At 51.8% G+C, this 13881-nt stretch overlaps 1 long non-coding RNA gene across 1 annotated transcript; it reads right to left on the reverse strand.

The window, feature by feature from the left end:
• Nucleotides 1-11784: 11784 nt before the first annotated feature.
• Nucleotides 11785-13679, reverse strand: LOC147979982 (uncharacterized). Its single transcript, XR_015599756.1, has 5 exons — nucleotides 13395-13679; nucleotides 13144-13215; nucleotides 12739-12994; nucleotides 12447-12626; nucleotides 11785-12003 (listed from the first exon to the last, which is right to left on the reverse strand). It is a non-coding gene; the product is annotated as an uncharacterized LOC147979982 (long non-coding RNA).
• Between the last annotated feature and the right edge of the window lie 202 nt (nucleotides 13680-13881).

Raw genomic sequence — 13881 nt, forward strand, 5'->3', positions numbered from 1 at the left:
CAATTGTACGTATGGTTAGGGAGGCTGAGATTCAACTCAGAAGACCGCGTCTTCACCTTATTCCCCTTGAGCTAAGGACACCCAGTCCTCGCCCAATTACTCTGGTAAGTCTTCAAGATAGACTTCCAAACCTTCACAGACTTCGTTCACCGGCAATCCACAATGACTCTTGGATGCTCAGAACGCGACGCCTAACCGGCTGGAGGATTCACAGTCCTCAAGTGTAATAAGTCTTCAGATCACACAGACAAGAAGACTTAAGTGATGCCTAACACTCTTTGGCTCTGGGTGTTTAGGGCTTTGTCCTCGCAAGGATTTCTCTCTCAAAGGCTTCGAGGTGGGTTGCTCTCAAACGACAAAAGCCGTGCACTAACTCTGAGCAGCCAACCAATTTATGGTGTAGGGGGTGGGCTATTTATAGCCACTAGGAAACCCGACCAGATTTGTCCGAATTGACCCTGGGTCACTAAGGAACTGACACGTGTTCCAACGGTCAGATTTCAAACACACACGGCAACTTTACTTGAGCTACAAGCAAAGCTGACTTATCCAGCTCTGGATAAGATTTGCTCTCATTGTCTTCCCTCGAAGACATAGGATTTTGGTTAAGCATCACTTCAGTCATTCTGACTGGTTTACTTTGACCCCACTTAACTGTACGGTGGTTCCTATGACTCAACAAAGAAGAAAAAGAACGACGAAACAACTAAGTCTTCGCGCTCCATAGTCTTCACGCGATGTCTTCTCTTGTCATAGTCTTCAATGTGAATGTCTTCACATACCACCTTTGACTTCAATGTCTTCATACATTTTTAGGGGTCATCTCTGGTAGGAAAACCGAATCAATGAGGGACTTCTACCTGTGTTATCCTGCAATTCTCACAAACACATTAGTCCCTCAACCAGGTTTGTCGTCAATACTCCAAAACCAACTAGGGGTGGCACTAGATGCACTTACACCTATCAAGGGCAAACCTTTGCCTTGAACATGGTCCACTTGAGCTAGATGATGACGATCTTGACTCCCTCAAGTTGGACCACCTTTCTTGATTGTGTTGACTCGATGAATACTAGTTGATTGCTCCCCCATACTCCACTATGGGTGAGCCACTCTTCCGCACATCTTCACAAGTCCATTGTCACCACAAAGGACGGCAAGCTTCAAGCATTTGATCTCTTCGTGATGCTCCACTTGAACTTGCACGCCGCAACCTTTCTTGATTGTGTTGACTCGATGAAGACTAGTTGATTGCTCCCCCGTACTCCACTATGGGTGAGCCACTCTTCCGCACATCTTCACAAGTCCATTGTCACCACAAAGGACGGCAAGCTTCAAGCATTTGATCTCTTCGTGATGCTCCACTTGAACTTGCACACCGCAACCTAACCCCACAATGAACCCTCACAAAGACCATGGGTTAGTACACAAAGCGTAATTGACAATGCTTACCATACCATGGGATCACTTGATCCCTCTCGGTACATCTTCTACGCTTTGTGGGTTGATCAACTTGATTCACTCTTTGACTTAGTCTTGATCAACCTCTCACAAGACCAATCTTTAGGTAATTCCTTGAATAGCACATTGGTTGACACAAACTCTCCTTGAAACCAACACATGTACTCCAAGAAAAGCCTATGGACAAAACCTTCAAATACAACTCAAGGCAACCCTTAGTCCATAGAGATTGTCATCAATTACCAAAACCAAACATGGGGGCACCGCATGTTCTTTCACCAGCCCGCGACCTGGGTTCCCCCTGCCGTACCCGCATGCCCAACCCATCCCCTGGCTATGTCCGCCTGGGCGTGGTGCGTCGGCCGCGCGCTCTCGGCCGCCCTGCCCTGCTGGCTATTACTGCTGCCCCTTGCTCACAAGCTACTGCCGCTATGTTGCTTGCTGTTGCTACTGTAGTTGTACTGCTGCTGGCTGCCCCTTGTGCTGTCGCTGCTGTTTGCCGCTGCCGCCGCTGCTTGTTCCATCGCTCATGTTGCTGCCGCTACTGTCCATCGACGCCGCCGCTGCTACGGCCGGCCATGGCCGAGCTGTGTGTGGGTGAGTGTGTTCTGCGTGGTGTGTGTGTGTGTGCAGCTGGCCATGGCCGTGTGCGCCCGTGTGTTGTGTGTGTGCCTTGTGCAGCCTAGTGTGTGTGTGTGCAGCGTGGTGTGTGTGTGCGCGCCGTGCGTGTGGCCGGCTGGGCTATGCCAAGTAATGGCACTTAGATTAGTACTACTAGTAGGTATTAATTAGTGATAAGTTAGTCTAGTAGTAGATGACATGTAGGCCCCTACTAAATAAGTTAGGTTTATTTATTTGTTTAGGTAAATAGTCTATGACATGTGGGCCACACCTACCCTTTTGACTAGTCAAATTGACTTGCTCATTTCGTTTAAGCTAAATATGATAATTCCAGAAATTCAAATAAACTTTTAAAAATCATATAAAATAATTCGTAGCTCGGATGAAAAAACTTTGTACATGAAAGTTGCTCAGATCGATGAGACAAATCCGAATATATAGTCCGTTCGTCTGCCACACATCCCCAGCATAGCAAACACACAACTTTCCCCCTTTGGTTCATCTGTCCGAAAACGCGAAACACCGGGGATACTTTCCTGGATGTTTCCCCCCTTCGCCGGTATCACCTCCTACCGCGTTAGGGCACACTTGGCACCGTTATTTCTCATGTCATGCATCGCCATGCTTATGTATGCATTATATTTATTGTTTCTTCCCCCTCTTCTCTCTACTGCTTGCATTAGAGTAGTGTATCATGTTACTGCTTTCCGATAATTCTATTCTGATGCATAGCCTGTCTTTGCTACTTCTGTTGTTACATTTACCTGCAATCCTAAATGCTTAGTATAGGATTCTAGTATTCCATCAGTGGCCCTACATTCTTGTCCGTCTGCCATGCTATACTATTGGGCCGTGATCACTTGGGAGGTGATCACGGGTATATACTTATCGACATAATATGTGATACATGTGCTGACTAAAGTCGGGTCGGCTCGTAGAGTACCTGCAAGTGATTCCGGTGTGGGGGTTGAAGGGGGAGGTGGTTCCATCCAGGTAGTGGTGGGCCTGGGTTCCCGATGGCCCCCGACTATTACTTTGTTGCGAAGCGACAGGGTAGGTTGAGACCACCTAGGAGAGAGGTGGTCCTGGCCCTGGTCGACGTCCGCGGTTACATCAATTAACACGCTTAACGAGCTCTTGGTATTTGATCTGAGTCTGGCCACTAGCCTATACGCACTAACCAACTATGCGGGAACCGTTATGGGCACTCGACGTCATGGTATCAGCCGAAGCCTTCTTGACATCGGCAATTGAGTGGCATGCACCGGGTTGGACCGTGTAACGCAACTTCCTTTATAATGGAGGTTGCTAGGTCTGCTCACCGGCCACGTACGCAACGTGCAGGTGTGCAATGGGCGATGGGCCCAGACCCCTGCGCGCATAGGATTTAGACCGGCGTGCTGACCTCTCTGTTGTGCCTAGGTAGGACTGCGACGTGTTGATCTTCTGAGGTCGGGCATGACCCAGGAAAGTGTGTCCGGCCAAAGGGGATCGAGCGTGTTGGGTAATGTGGTGCACCCCTGCAGGGAAGTTTATCTATTCGAATAGCCGTGTCCCTCGGTAAAAGGACGACCCGGAGTTGTACCTTGACCTTATGACAACTAGAACCGGATACTTAATAAAACACACCATTTCAAGTGCCAAATACAACCGGTGATCGCTCTCTAACAGGGCGACGAGGAGAGGATCGCCGGGTAGGATTATGCTATGCGATACTTGGTTAACTTACCATCTACTCTCTTCTACTGCTTCAAGATGGAGGCTGCCAGAAGCGTAGTCTTTGATAGGACTAGCTATCCCACTCTTATTCTGGCATTCTGCAGTTCAGTCCCTTTCATTGATACAAATGCATATGTAGTGTAGTTTCTTGCTTGCGAGTACTTTGGATGAGTACTCATGGTTGCTTTGCTACTTCTTTTTCCCCTTTCCCGGTTATTGCGATCATATGATGGAGTCCAGGAGCCAGAGAATCCCGAGGATGTTTCTACGTGGAGTTCGGCTTCGAGGAGTAGTTAGGAGGATCCCAGGCAGGAGGCATGTTTCTCTTTCAATCTGTATCCCAGTTTGTGCTAGCCATCTTATGGCACCTTGTTTAACTTTATGTTTGTACTCAGATATTATTGCTTCCGCTGACGCTTGTGTCTTCGAGCATTTGTATTCGAGCCTTCGAGGCCCTTGGCTTGTAGTATAAAGCTTGTATGTTTTTAATTTGTGTCTAGAGTTGTGTTGTGATATCTTCCCGTGAGTCCCTGATCTTGGTCGTACACATTTGCGTGCATGATTAGTGTACGGGAAAATCGGGGGTGTCACACAGTGAAACTGACAAGTTGGTCCCACTTGTCATGCAGACGTGGCATGCTTATGTGGACAATACGTTGAGTTGGACGAGGGTCCCACTTGTAAATGACTTGTAAATGACTTCCCGGGTTGTGCTCGCCACCCTTAGTGGTCGACGGTCATCTGAGACCTGGCCGCGCCCGTGCTTGCGACGCCCGCCGGGAGGCCTGACGCACTCGTGCTCACGCTCTGTGGCGGCCATGGCCGTGCTCGCAGCGCCCGCCAGGAAGGCCTGGTCGCGATCGTACTGACAGGGGTGCGCCATGGTGGAGCGCCCTGCTCGTCCCCGTGCTTGCGGCGCCCGCCGGGAGGCCCTGGCCACGCGCGCCGTTGTGGAGCGCCATGGCCACACTTGTGCTCGTGGCGCCCGTTGGGAGGCCCTGGTCGCGGCGGTGCCCTGCGGTGGAGCTCCCTGGCCGCACCTATTCTCAGGGCCGCGTCCGTCGCTCCCCATGAGCCCCCGATGCCACCTCCCTGCTTTTGGTGGATGTCAAATATGGCAGCAGAAACAGGCACCCAAAGTAGGGATTCATCCACCAATCTTTCTTGTGTGGGGACGCGGCTGTGGCTGTGCGTGTACCTGTACCTTTGGTGGGCGACATCTTGTCCGCCCCCCTAAGAGCATCTCCAGCCGTTGGCCCCCCAGGAGGCGTGTAAAATCGCCGCCTGGGGGCGAACCGGCGCTAAAATCAGTGTGGGGGCTTTCGGGTTCCCCAGGGTCGCCCCTAGAAGGCGTTTTTTAAATGAATTCGGCTAAAGTTCGGCAAACGGGACAAAGATTCGGCTAAAATTCGGCAAACATGACATTACTTAGGCGACCTTCATAGTTTTTACATAGCAAAGTGAAGTACTTTAAAAAAAAGGGCCGCAACTACAACTACGGGGCGAAGAACGCGCAGAGCGCGGCGAAGTCGCCACCGTCGCCGCCATCCTTGTTGTCGTCCTCATCATCCTTCTCCTCCTTGATGCGGCCGCCCCTGCTGGACCCCTTCCCGGCGTCGCCCTGGCGGACCGGTGGCGGTGGCGCGTCATCGTCGCTATCGTCGTCGAGGACGATGACACCTCCCTCGTCGTGGCCACGGCGTCGAGCGGCGAACTGCTCATAGGCGCAGCACTGGCGCTCCAACTCCATCTGCATCCAGTCTTCGTGCACCCACTTCAAGGCCGCCGCGTCGTTGAGCTCCTCCTTCACGCCGCCAGCGAGCCCTGGCTTCGTCTTCACGGCCGCGAGCCCCGGCTCCGACTTCGGTTTGATGTAGCAGGGAGGAGCCGAGGAGGAGGCGCGCCCGCCGCCCTCATTGATGACAATGCCGGTGCTGCGGGTGCGCCGGCCGAGCGGCGTCTCCATTGCGGGCTCGGCCTTGATGCCGAACACCGCCGGCGAGCCGAAGGAATGGGAAGAGGAGCGGGAGGAGGAAGACGAGGAGGAGCCGAACCTCCTGGGCATTCATTGCATGCCCGGCGCTCCGGCAGGGGACCGGGGCGGCGGCTGCGGCAGGGTATGTCAGTGGCGGGTCGTTGCCGCCCTCGAGGTGCTGGAGAACCTCGTGGAGCATGCGGCCGGGGCGCCCCACCACAGGCGGCGCCCCTCGCTGTTCTTGGTGCCCCGCACTACCGGCGCCCCGTTGGTGGAGGCCAGCCGCTGCGCCTGCCGGTGCTGGAAGTACGCCGCCCATGCCTTGTGGTTGCCGGCGGCGTACTGCGGCAGGGCCCGCTGCTCCTTCGTCGGTGAGTCCCACACGTGGTCGACCTCGGCGAAGTAGTCGACACGTGCGGTGACTTCGGGCAGCGGGGGAATGGGGACGCCGGCGGCGCCGAGCCTCCATCCCCCGGCCCTGCGCGCATGTCCGGAGGCGCCGGGATGTTGGCCTCGACAGCAGATGGGATTCCCAGTCGTGCAGCGTGCGATGGCCGAAGCCATTGGCCGCCGCCCCATCGTCGGGGAATCGCTCGCCCATTGTCGTGGAGATAGGGGAGGAAAGGAGAAAGCGTCGGCGACGGCTACGCACGGGGAGAGAGAGAGGCAGAGCACGGTGGCCGTGGCTTTGGGCGGGTGTGGCCACATGCGAGGGGGGCGTTGCTTTTTATAGCGGCTGGGGGATGGGCGCCGTGTGTACGCGTGGCGAAAAGGGGGGCGTCGCCGCATCGCCCGTGAGGAATCAATGAAAGGCTGACCGGCGGGCAGCCTTGCCATTGATTCCTCGCGGGAAATCAAAGCGTTGTGAGGACGGCGAGATGAGTGTCGCTGACTCGGCGGACCCGCAGTTAGTTCGCGTCAAAATCGGTTGCCCCGGCGCCCCCAGGTGCCACCCAGTGCGCCGGGTTCAAAAACGCCGGGGAGGAGGTGGGCTGTTGGGGCGTGGCACGCTGAAACCTGATGTTGTTAACATAGACTATATGTATACATTTTTTTAGAAAAGGAGGATGACCCTCGGCCTCTGCATCTGGGCGATGCATACGGCCACTTTATTAATTATTAACACAAAACCTTACAAAGCCATACAACAGCAAGACTAAAGCCACCGTCTAAGCAACAACTGTCGCTACATCTATCCAATTGATGAAGGGGCGCAGATAGTCTGGGCCTAATACCAAACAGACATCGCAGCCAAATCTAAACATCTAAGACCTGAGGTCCCAACCAGGACGCCTGCCGGGTATGGGGCACCTACCGGTCCGGCGCACTCCTCAACCAGGACGCCTGCCGGGTATGAGGCCGCCGCAGCCACCTGCCACAAATCCATCTTCAAAGCTGTACTGTTGCATGTACCGTGCCAGGTCTCTCTGCCATCGACGCCACCACGACGCCCGACAGCGTCGTCCTCCTGCGCGAGTCCATCCCCCCACAGCAAACTCCGAATCTGCACTGCGCCACACCGTCAAGATCCGTCGCCATCAGTGTGTAGGATGAAGCACCGCTCCACCAAAGAATCCGTCCTCTGGTCCCTCGATCACGTGTGTACCTCCAAAAATGACGCCCCCAAGGGAGGAACGACACCAGAGCGCCGCTGTCATCCGATCATCCGATCTAGGATTTCCCCCGGAGGTAGCAGAGAGTGGCCTTGAACTTCTCCACCGTGATGCCTTCAAGAAGGGAACGACGCAGATAGCGCCGCCACCGCCGGCCTTAGCAGAAGTCGAAGGCAAGTTTTCACCCAGATCAGTTCGAAGGAATCCAACTCTCGTGCGCGGGCCGCCGTCACCACCAGCACCACCAGGCAGACCCTGGAGTACCGGCAGATCAGCGATCCACCGGCACCACCGCATCCAGATCGCCGGCCACGCCGGGCCGCCGCCATCCCCCGCGCCGTCCGGGTCAGAGACGGAGCTGCCGACCGCGCACAGGGACCGCCGCCGCCTGCACACGCCGGAGCGCCGCCGAGATCCCAGCGCCCGCCACCGCTTGCCGACGCCAACCGCCGCCCGAGCACTGGCGCCACCGTGGAGCCATCAAATCGGGGAGGGAGACGTCGTGCGCCGACCACCCTCGCGGACCCCGTCGCACGCCCGAGCGCCGGCGCCACCGCGGCGCCATCTGATCGGGAGGAGGAGGAGCCCGCGCCTCGCCGCCCCGCGCAGACCACGCCGCCACCATCGCGCAGTGCCACCAAAGGGGAGCCCCGCAGATCCGCCGGCGACCCGACCTGCCGCCGAGCCGAGCGCCGCCGCGAGGGCCGGCCGTCCCACGCCGCCCAGGAGCCTCACGAGGAGGGAGGGAGCCCCGCCGCCGCCGACGCACGCGCGGGCTTTGCCCGACAGCGTCCCCTGGCGGCGGCGAGGGAGAAGGAAGGCGAAGGAAGGGAGCGGCGGCGGCGATCTAGGGTTCCGCCCGAGCCGCTCGCGGGAGCGGCACGGGGGACGGGGGGGGGGGAGAGCGGCACCCTTGATTTGAATGTATAGTACAAAAATGAATTCTAATCCCTTTTAATGGGGGAGAATTTCACTTCCCCGGCCTTTGCACCAACTAGGGATGCATACGGCCATTTTCGTATGAGTACCAAGATAAACATGGTCCTCAAAAAATTTTAAATGAGTATCAAGATATTTTTTGGTGAGTGGTTCCACCACAGACCAAACTTGATCCTCAATAAATGGGGGAAAACCCCTGTGCATCACCTGCCAATTCTAGGAATTGAACTCGGGTCGTTAGGCTGCACAACCGCATGCCCAACCACTGAGCCAAGCCTACATATCAGGGAATCCTTGCTGGTCGAGTTGGGCGGTTCGCAAGAAAAAATACTATAGACACACTCATGAGTCCTGAGGCGGCATGAAATCGTTACTCCATCAAATTGTAGTTTGCATCGTGAGATACGGTAAAAGGCCATACACAACAAGTTGCCTTACTTATCCGTACATATCATATCTGAGTTTGTTTCTTTAAACGGAAGAGGAAGTTGCCTTGTCTGGTTCCCTTTGATCAATCAAACACGTACGCTTCCATGGCAGGACAGGAGGCGAGCAATAGCATGGACGTTGGAGTGGAGCCGCAGCCGGCGGCGGACGGGGACGGCGGAGAAAAGGATCTGACAAGCTGCCCGCGTTTTGGTGTTTGTGAAGCAGCGGGGCTGGCATTAGTTCTGGTTGTTGTTATCAGTGCGATAGCCTTGGGTGTTTCGACCCGCGGCCGAGTGGATCCTTATTTCTCCGTCGAGATTTCAGGCATGGAAGGGCTGGATCCGCTGCGTAGCCCGGTGGTCTTCCCGGAATCGAACCTGACTCTCCGCGTCGACAATAGGCGGCCGATACGACAGTACTGCAGGGAGAAAAGCAAGGTGGCCATATCATACAGTCAGGTGGACATGGCGTGGGGCGAGCTGCCTGCCTTCTGCGTCGAGAGGCGATCGACGTCGGAGTTGAGCGTCCCGTTGTCACGCCCACAGGTGCTCTTGCCTCGGCAGCTGCGCGACAGGATGGCTTCCGACATGCACGTCGGCAAACTAGAATTAGGAGTCGAGATCGAGCCCTCCCGTCCGCAAGATGCCGATCGGCCGTGCTACTTGTCCTGCATTCTTATGTCAGGGCACCTTGATGAGCCACAACCATGTAAACAGTTTTGCGTCTGATCTCATCCAAGCTTTATATCGGCACTCCCTCCTAAAGTTAGATTTTACTGTCCTGGATGCTCATCGGCATTCCTTGTAAGTTTGCGACTTCTGAATTCTGATCGCAAACAGCCTCTACAACTAGTCATCAATTTGTTCTATTCATGCTTTACAGTTTCCTTGTGCGTGTACTAATTCTGGTTCATCTCAGGGCTGGTTAGTGCTCCCTCCATAAGGAAATATAAGAGCGTTTAGATCACTACTTTAGCGATCTAAACGCTCTTATATTTCTTTCTTTACAGAGGAAGTATCCTTTTTTCCTTTTTCTCCCGTGTCTTGCATAGACTAAGCCCGTACATTTGTGCGTATCTGAAGAGTTCAAGTGTTTTCAATACCCATTCATCCCAGCACTGTCTCAGGTACAAAATATAAATAACTATATCAACCTGCCGCACAATTGCACCATGTGAGTTGTATAATCTCGTCTAATTCTCTAACCCTTTACATTGCTAAAATATATGGTTGAATCGGAAGAGATAACCCAGCACTCCAGCAGCATCACACATGATTGTGTCAAAACCTTGTCACCCCTCGAGGCACCACAAAAAAGATAAGAAAACAGAGGACTATATGAAGCTCTAATCTGATCCCCTCTTCACCTAAGCTCACACCAATTGCCTGCTTCACACCAAGTAGACATCTCAAAATGTTTTCGTTGATAAACGTTAAGCTTGCTTTTCATAGTTGCGAGCAATATCGACTGGATGCAATATTTGAATCAATAAATCTCCCATTATGAGGATAAAAAAAAGCAACCTTCAAAGAGGGGGAACAGATTAGGAAAACGTTTACTTTCATCCGGATGATAAAATCGCTGGCGTAAACCGTCCCCTGCGCTCGACACGTGTCCCTGTGGGCCAAGCATCGCCCACCATCCTTATCTTCTCATATGTACTGCGCACGTCACGGGACCACTCAATTTCCCCCCGAGCTCAATCTCCTGCCGTCTTCCACCTCTCGCCTCCTCCGTCGGGCTGCTGCCCAACCTCGATCCCCTTTCTCTTCGCTGACCACCGCGGCCATGCACGCATATTCAAGTGCTGCTGCCCAAGCTGCAGGCGCTGCTGCAAGCCGTTGTCGTCATCGCCGATGGTGGTCCGACGCTGCCGTCCCTGCGCGCTACCGTTGCTACTACGACTGCGAGAGATTCCCGCCCGCGGCGGCTGGGGGCGCTGGGATGCAGATGGGCAGGTGCTCGCCGGTCGCTGCAGGGGGTTACCCGTGCTGCAAAGCGGGCTTGATGCCACGAGCACCCTCCCAGAGATGCAATGGAGCGCGCGGCGCTACGGCGGTGACCGCGGAGAGTGGCCGATGTGGGTGCTGCAAATCCGGCGATGTTTGCCTTGAAGCTACTGGGAGCACCGTCGGACCACCGGGAGCATAGCCGGACGCTGCAATGAAGACTCGCCGGAGTTGCAATGGAGCTTTGCTGGACGCGCATGTGCTGCGTTGAAGCTCCGCCGGAGTTGCACTGGAACTTCGCCAGAGCCGTCGGTGTTGTGCTGGAGCTCGGCCGGAGCTGCAGTGGAGCTCGGCCGGAGTTGCAATGAAGCTTCGGCGGAGCATCGTTGCTGCGTTGGAGCTCCACCGGGCTGCAATGGAGTTCGGCCGGAGTTGCAATGGAGCTCGCGGGACACCTTCGATGCTGCGTTGGAGCAACACGCGGGGCTGCAATGGTGCTACGTTGTACCTGTCGGGTTGCGCTGCTGCGTGGTGTTGCTTTGATCCAACGGACCTCAGTATGCAGATCGGATGGCTGAGCAGGCGGATGATTTTTTAGAGAAATTATCCGGCTGATTTGTAGCAACGCCCAACAGATTAATACATTGAACTTTTAAAACTTGCACTTGCTCCTTTTAAGTTCATATAATAAGTTGGTGACAGTAAGCGTATTGACTGCATGTGTTTTTCAAACAGTCAAAGTCCTAAAGTGTAATGCCATTGGTCAACAGTAACATGAGTAAAACAGGACAACGCTGATGTGCCACTGATCTCTGCTTCACGAATGCATCAACTTTTTTATGTAACTATTCCAACCAAGTCTTTTTGGTAGAATTTTTGGAGTGGTAAAATAAGTATACACCAATTGTATTTTCTTTTGAGAAAAAAAATATCCTGGTAGCAGACTAAGTGCATCCCTCCCCCCCCCCCCCCCCCCCCCCCAAAAAAAATGATTTCTTGCTATCATGAACGATGGCATTTCAGTACTGTGGGTTTGCAAGACAGAGTATGTTACAATACAAAATATATTGCGTAAGAAGCATCAGCACTTACTTAAGGAGCATTCACAGGCTCTATGACAATGAAGGGATGCCTTCCAAGCTTGCACCAAATTGTCCAAGTCACAAGCTCGAAAATTCTGCCCGCGCAGCTAAAAATTGCAATAATTCTATGCCATTTGTTTGTGGCACCAGTGCAAAGCAAAGATAATGGAATTAAGCTAGCCAGTATATTGAAGATGAAATTGGGTGGGGAATGTTCCTAAAGTAAATCAATTGAAAATGTTAGAACAACTAGTAGTTGATAAATGACACTTAATAAATGTAATCATCGCATGTAGTTAAAATATGTCGCATGTAAAAGTGAATAATTCTAGCATGTGATCGGCGTATGGTAGTGAGTAGAGTAAGAAATTGTCGACCCGCTCGCTTTGCTACGCCAAGTAGTGTTGTTTGTTCATGGCATGTCAATCCTATATATATATATATATATATATATATATATATATATATATATATATATATATATATATATATATGTTGCATTCAGTAATTGAAAGATTAGGGATAAGGGATGTGTGTGTGTGTGCGCGCACACGCACGCGGGGGGTGGGGGGTGGGAGTGCGAACAAGTGAAAGAGTGTTTTATGGGACAAGTCATGCATGCCTGCTTTCAGTAAATAAGAGATACCAGCGTTTTCTTACCATTGTGAACCAGCGAAAGACATGCATTACAATCAAGCAGGTAAATGCAATCTTCTCAAAATAGAATATCTCAAGATATTTTGTCGGGCATAGCACTCAGCAAATGGTATGTAGTCCACCAATCAACATTGCACCACCGATACAGCACAAACATGTGTTCACAGAAACCTCATTGCCTACCTATATGCACAATAAACAAAATTGGAAACTGTATTAGAAGAAATGAATTCCATAAGAACATCAAAAACAATCTTGCGTAATGAGCTAGTATAATCCATATTAAAGTTGCTACCTGAAATACCGTCTTTTCATGATAAGATAAAAATGCGACACGCAGTAGAAATATGATGCAGGAAACTGCATTTTGGACCAAAATTCCGCAGCTCTGATCAGATTTCAACAACATTACTCCAGATGATACCATCGATACATAGTAATTGATGGTCACAGCTAGTGTGTAATACCACATTCTTACAGGCTCTACCCTAATGAAGAAAAGAAACTTATGAACCTTCCCCTGAATAGGTTCCAAACAGCAGACTGAAAACCTACAACAGAACACGCAAGTCAAACAAAGGTACCTTTTCCAGAAAAGAGAGATAAACATACAACTATATTGGTATGTCCTTTATCAAATGTAAAACACCCTAAATGTAAATGGTAGGAACTTTCAGATATTGATTTAGAGGAGAATTACCATGGACCTAGGCAGCCGACAACTGACGCAACAAGTACTAAAGTTCCACATATATCTAGACAGATTTCTTCCCTGAAAATAAAATAGTGAACCATATTACTTCCAAGTTCCAAGTACTATCTAGCAGGAAATTGCACCTAGGGATTCTCTAAAAAGCCAAGGTCTTAGGTGGCCAAGAGGGCCCACTTGGAGACTTGGGATCTCAGCAGGAAATGTGAAGGTTATAAATCAAACCGTATAGTAAGTTAGACCTTTGTTGAGGTGATGATGCTGGTGATGTCGGCGGCACACTACGCTTTGAATGAGTCAAATGTATCGAAGATATGCCCACTGCAGGACATGCGATCGTATGACGAGGAAGTAGAAATGATATTGCATCAGGTTTGGCACAGAGAATTTTTGGAGAACTTTCACCCATCGACGAGGAATCAACCATGGTGATCAATGTACAGAACAATACAAGCAGAAGTAAGTATCTAGTGGACTTCTTTATCTCAGTCACCTGCTGTTTGATCAAGATGTCAATGATGGCATAAAGTCAAACAATAGTACTGGCAAGAGCATAAAAACAGTCTAGTGGCAAAATAGAGTATAATTCAGCTGCTAAATTGTACCATCACCAATTCAGATATGCTGCAACAAATATGAAGATTTAAACGCAAGAAAACGTTAGCAATTCTGTATTACCCATAGCAGCTGCTATGAAGTATGAAATGACAGATGCTAGCAAAGAATGTC

This window comes from Triticum urartu, chromosome 3A, assembly GCF_056163025.1.
Source record: "Triticum urartu cultivar PI428250 chromosome 3A, HENAU_Tu73, whole genome shotgun sequence".
Taxonomy (NCBI): Eukaryota; Viridiplantae; Streptophyta; class Magnoliopsida; order Poales; family Poaceae; genus Triticum; species Triticum urartu.